This window comes from Carassius gibelio, chromosome A18, assembly GCF_023724105.1.
Source record: "Carassius gibelio isolate Cgi1373 ecotype wild population from Czech Republic chromosome A18, carGib1.2-hapl.c, whole genome shotgun sequence".
Classification (NCBI taxonomy): domain Eukaryota; kingdom Metazoa; phylum Chordata; class Actinopteri; order Cypriniformes; family Cyprinidae; genus Carassius; species Carassius gibelio.
In genome coordinates, this window is record NC_068388.1 from 29,619,468 (window position 1) to 29,626,252 (window position 6,785).

A 6,785-nucleotide genomic window follows, 5' to 3' on the forward strand; every position below is an offset into this window, starting at 1 on the left:
GATGACGTTTTTGGGATATATACGTATGCCTCACGATCAAATACTGAGCTCTTTTCGTCTGCAGAAAGCCTAGCTGTTTCTGTGCGAGAATAGCGCTTACCTTTCCTGTATGCTCAGCTAGCGCACAACTAGAGCAGCAGGGAGACTTCTCGAGCTTGATGACGTTTCCATGGAGATCACGTGCGGGACAGCGTTCCTAGGAGCAGTAGAATGCCCCTTTCATTTTTATACATTGTATACCATAACAGTATTTTTTGATAACATTGATCATTCGTTAGTTATCACAAAAGCAGGGGTGATGATTGTTATTATTATTTTTTTAAGAGGCCGCTGTTTTGATTTGAGCAGATGTTATTTGTAATTTTCCTTAGGGATCTTCACAAATTTTCATTAGCAGTTGATGAATTATGTGATGTTTTGTCGAATAAGCTTATTTCATAGCCTATAACTACTTTAAAACACTCACTCGATTAAATGAAACAGCAGAAACGGATGTGATCATATTAACTTCACAACTTCACATTCACGCTGCTGCTACTGAGCAATGTTTTAGTGACTGATTGTGACCGAAATATGTTTTTGAAAATCTGGCATAAAAACATGTTCTTTCTTAAAAAGGTACATAATCAAAAGGTAATGTATAGGGGAAGGAATCAGACCCACAATGTGCTCATGATGAAGAAATATGTTAAGCAATGGCAAATAACTGATGTTATGTCGTCTAACGATTAATTCAAATGCAATACACTCTTTTGAGTTTTACTAAGCTAGTTATGAGTTATAAGTTGAAACTGACAAATATATTAAATTAAATAAATTGAGAGCTGGGTGACATATGGGTGAAATTCTAAATGATGAAAAATAAACTTAACCCTGTTTTTCATCTTGGAAATGTAACAAGTCTTCCCCATTCTGTCTTCATAAGCTTTTTTATTCAACCATCGACTGAGCAAAGAAAGAACAGTTATATTTTTCCTTGGTATAAAAACAATTTCAAAAGGAGGAAAGGGTTTCTGACAGGAGATGGTCTTCAGAAATAAAATGCATTTTGAGCTCAAAATAATTCAAGGGGTTTTTCTGGTGGCTTCTGGGATTCTTGAAGAACCAGTAGGAACCACAGTATTTTTCACAGCAGGCTTTCTCCAAAACTCAAATGGGCCTCACAGGGGAAATTCTCTTCCCCCAAATATCCATGGCACCAGCTCTATTTTTATTCAGAAATGTGACCCTGGACCACAAAATCAGTCTTAAGTGTCAATTTTTCAGAATTTAGATTTATACAACAGCTGAAAGCTGAATAAATAAGCTTTCCATTGATGTATGGTTTATTAGGATCAAGCAATATTTGGCCGAGATACAATTATGTGAAAATCTGCAATCTGAGGGTGCAAAAAAATAGATACTATAATATTACTAATTAAAAATTATGTTTTTATATATTTACCGTAGGAAATGTACAAAATATCTTCATGGAACATGATCTTAACTTAATATCCTAATGATTTTTGGCATAAAAGTAAAAGCAATCATTTTGACCTATACAATGTTTTTTGGCTGTTGCTATATATATATATATATTTATATATATATATATATATATATATATATATATATATATATATATATATATATATATATATATATATGTGCACAATAATGCCCTATATCAAATAATGATGAAAACTTCTCTGTGCTGGCGAAGTGGTTGGATTATTTTGCCGAACCAGTAGACCTTTGACACATCTTGGCCAGGGTCGCCTTCTGCCTCTCCTGGGACAAACACATATTTGAAGAAAAAAGCTGAAAGGGTAGACTTCTCTTGGAGCAAAATCCCCCTATTTCAGTTGTCTAAACTGAGAGGTTTAAAAATAGAGCTACTTATAAACAAATGATTGAACCACTTTGTTGCTCTTTACCACTGGAGTGTCTCTAATAATGGTCAGCGACTTGGGACTCCAGAGGTCTCTAAGGTTAAATACCTTCTGTTTTAAGTAACGGGGCATAGAGATGTGGTTTACAAAGTTGTGTCTATTTGAGATGTTGACAAGTTAATTATAGTCTTTTAAGTGCTGATGAAGGTGACTGACAGGATTTAACTTCTCGTTGAGCTTGTCTGCCTCCTATAAGTTCTGTATCTGGTCATAATCAAATCTTATGTCCTTTCTAAAAACCCAGGAGGATTACATTTTACAACAGCTCCTTTGCTGCTAATTTACTACAAATCAAGGTTGTGTAAATATAGTTTTAACATTTAATGTTAACAGCTACTGTTTTAAGCACCACTAACAAGACTTTTAAGCGTTCACATAGAAATGCACTGTATGCCATTGCTTTTTCCCTTTTAAAATCTTTGTCATGCAACATTCAGAAGTTTTTGCATTCTTTTATACTGTTTTTCACTCTCTATCTCTAATGTCTGTTTTATCTTTGTCTTGGAAAGACGTCAAACTAAATTAGTAGGGAATCAGATAACATATATATATAATTCCCATGACAAAAACAGAATGAGCACTATGGGCCTTGACGGACACAAAAATAAATCTGTTTGAACAACATCCCACCAGCTAACTTTGTATGTCTGGTTCAATTCAAAGTCCATTACTAAAAAAAGGGCCGACAGTAGTTCAGTGATAGAATATAGACAAATAAGCAGTAAGCAACTGTTGTTCCCAACTAGACTTAAAACCTGACCTAGGAAAAGTCTGACTGATCTGTTTATGTTCACAGAGTAAAGTGAGGATGAGATCAACGTTAGAAGCTGTTCACTATTTATTTGCCATACTTCCCCAGCATTTACACTTGTACACAACACATCTGTATGCTACAGTCACCTGAACTTGCTCACTCCGCTTTGCAAAAGCCCCAGAAGTCCGGCTCCTGAATGAATCTGTTTAACATCTTTCAGTTCAAATGAGTGGCTACACTAAACATGCTTTGGGGCATGTGGGATGGGCTGAAATTGCCCTTCTGGAGGGACGGGCGGATGCGCCGGGGCAGTTTGAGAAGGTCCAGGCAAGCAGGCTTTAGCCATTTCCAAAAACAAGAGCCCACACTCAGACCTGCAACCTGAGAGGACGAAGAGTAGTCTACCTCTCCACCTAAGTGAATCCAGATGCTGCCCACAAACACTGCAGAGCGAGTCAAAGGCTCCGGGCTGCACTCTTGGACCTCAGATTCCTGCTCTTTCTCATAGCTGCTGATCATAGGGGCTGTTCAACAGCAGTGTGGGAGGGAAATGATCAGCTTCGTTCGTCTTTGAACAAAACAAGAACACCAGAAAATCTTTAAGTCTTTTCCTTTTCCTTCTCCCGAGGACATACCACCTGGCCACAAATCTAGTTACACAGACGGTGCTGGAAATCTGGAAAGTTGTTGGATTGCATTAGAAAAACAAAACAAAACAAAAAAACTTCTGAAGCATAGTTAAAATACAGGACAGTTTATATATTGTATGTATACATATTATTATATCATAGATATTATGTATAAAAATTGATATTAGTGTAAGTGGGTACTGATGTGCTACTGCACATACCGAGTCAAAACATTAGATATTCTATGTTAAAGATTTGGACAACAGGAAAAGCACATCTTAGGGGATGAAAGGGTGCGCATCAATAAATAGCTCTTTTCTTTTTATTTTGACATCTGCATTTTGGATGAGGAACAAAGACACGGCATAGTGCGGTTCTCATGGCTACAGAGTGGCCCGTACAAAATACAAAACAAAAATCACTAAGGATGCATCATGTTACATGTCACTCAATCCATTTCAAGCAAAAACGAACAATCCTGCTCACTGTTCCGTCAGAACTGACGGGAGCCTGTAAGATGAGAGGACAAAACGTGTTCTCATACATCAACTACAGAGATGAGCCACTCCAAATAAAAGAGAGAAAATCTATTATTCATAGACAATCTATAATATTGTAATAAAAACCCATAGACATCACAATGGAAATCTCCTCCGATGTAATATCATTATAGCATTTCCCAGGATAATCTATGAATACAATATCCTTGTATATGCAAGATTTTAATGACGCACTGCCATATGTGGACTCTTGTAGTCTGAGCCGAACAGAAGAATGAGTGCTATTCCACACACTCTGCTTCCCTTGATCAGAGCATATGTAAGCCAGCACAATAAGCAGTGATTCAAAGCTCGCTCTCTCCTGCCACGACAGAACAGCGTTCCTTAGCAGGGAGCCCTTCAGTAACATGTGTCACTTCTAATTTGGACGAGCTGCATGATGGCCACCAGACACTCCATCATGAAACACACACCAGTTCTTTGTTTGCTTATGTGTTTCTTTCATTTCCCAATCCCAAACACAGCGGTATGAAAAAAACCCGGCACATTTTCCATTCCATTTCAGTAGGCGTTGCCTGCTTTGGCTCATTTTAAAGAAGTTTGCCACTCAGAGGACAAACGTTTAAATTAAAGATGACTAAATGATGACTAAATTTCCCAACATTGAGTAAAAAAAGCTTGAGTTTGCTTTTGAAATGAGGTTGACAAATGTAAGATTTTGGTTTTCCCATCCTGTTTTTGGAAGGAGAAAAAGCAACGTGAATGGGTCATTAATTTGCCTTGTATGAATTACCAGTGAAAGGAGTGGATTATTGAATCCTAAAAAGGAGGGGGTGTTTTCACTGCAAATTCCTATTACTATATATGTATAGTAAGGAATCAGATGAGCTTGATAGCATGTCAACCACCTGTGTGTCTGTGAGTGTGTGTGTGTCAGACGGAGAGAGAAAAATAGAGATAGAAAGGCTCCACATGCCTGAGCGGTTTGCTGAATTTGTGTCTTGCCTGAGGGTGAGATTTGGAACATTGTTGTTGTCTCGTGAGCAGACAGCCGCTCACACATGATAAATTGTTTCCTTGTTGAGCTCTTACTATAAGTCTGTGCCTCTGCCAGGCCTCCCAGGCTCTCAAACCCCCAAAGCGGCAGTTTTCCGTATTTTACAGTTGCACTCCAAATTTCATTTGCTCATGAATCTATTGGCCTCAGCGCAGCTTATAGTTTATCCTTATTTAGTTGTCAAAATCAGCTATAAAAGCTATTTAAAACTTGGAGAGAAAAAAAATCTAAACACATTATATTCATTTTAGTAGAGATGAACTGAAATATCTCCATGATCTTATCTTTAAAACTTGTAAAAGTGACACCCATGATAAAAAAAAATGTAAAAATAAAATAAAAATGTTTGATCAAAAGGTCATATTTTTTCACAAAAGTCAAATAACTCATAGTAAATTTAAATGTACTTATATATATATATATATATATATATATATATATATATATATATATATATACATATATATATATATATATATATATATGCATATATGTGTGTGTGTGTGTGTGTGTGTGTGTGTGTGTGTGTGTGTATCTATATCTATATCTATATATATAGCCTATTTTTTTGTTGTTGTTAACCTAACTGAGACTTATATACCTATATATAACCTATATATACCTATACGCCTATATATCATTGCTCTTTTTGTTGTTTTTGATTGCTTCCACTGTCCACATTTTTAAGTCGCTTTGGATAAAAGCGTCTGCTAAATGAATGTAAATGTGAATGTTATATATATATACACATATGTACATACATGTGTGTGTGTGTGTGTGTGTGTGTGTGTGTTTGTGTTTGTCTATCTATCTATCTATCTATCTATCTATTTATCTATATATATACATTCATATATATCTATCTATTTATCTATATATATATACATATATACATTCATATATATATATATATGCTATATATGTGCTTAACAGTAATAATTAGTAGGTGTGTTCAAAATTTTTACTGGTATGTGTATATATAATACACATATTATACACAACCGATACCTTCTGTATATATATTGTAATTCATATAAAGTATTAACAGTACTTTTGCTTTTAAAAGCAATTTGACAAACATGAATGGTTTTAGAGAAAGATGAGGTGTAGCTCACACCTGTAAGGTCATACAGCATTTATCTTAGTTACTGTGGAAATGAGAGAGCTTGAGCGAATGAGATGATTAATTAATAATAATTATCAGTGCTCTGATAATTCACTAGCGAGGATAACATCAAGAGTGCTTAATTGCCCCGACTCGTCTTGATGTGCTTTCCTCCTGACTGTCCAGGGTTATTAAGTGCGGTGGGTTGCCTTGATATGTTGGACATGCTTAAAATATGATTGCGGGACTGATGGAATAAAAACAACCTGTAATTGCTGGGTATCGCTGAGCTTGAAGATGATTTAGGGACTCAGTGGGGAACTGCATAAATAAACAAATAAATAAAACCTTTCCACATTTTAAACAAACCACTTAGACCATTTCTAGCAGTGTAATAATATGACAACAGAATTATTTAACCATAATTAAAGCACTATGCTTTCTGGAAATACAAGTCTGGATTTGATATACAAGTCTGGACTTCATTTAATCATTTTAAATTAGCATAAACAGTAGCATTCATATAAAACAGAGAACACTGTAAAGGATGTTCATGCTGCACTTTACACTTTGTTGTGTTAAGCTGTCAAAACATACTGTCCGACCATGCTTTTCTCCTAACTTTTACATTCATTTAATTCAGAAATCAAATTGGATTGTAGCTAAATAAAATAGCAAGTAATATTTTTGATAAGAACAACCTGTCTTATTAGTTTCGTATATATAAGCAGCCCGGAATGTATTTCAGCATAAAGTTGATAGAATTCGATCTTAAAAACATTTGTTATGCTGTTTTTTTGTTTTTCATA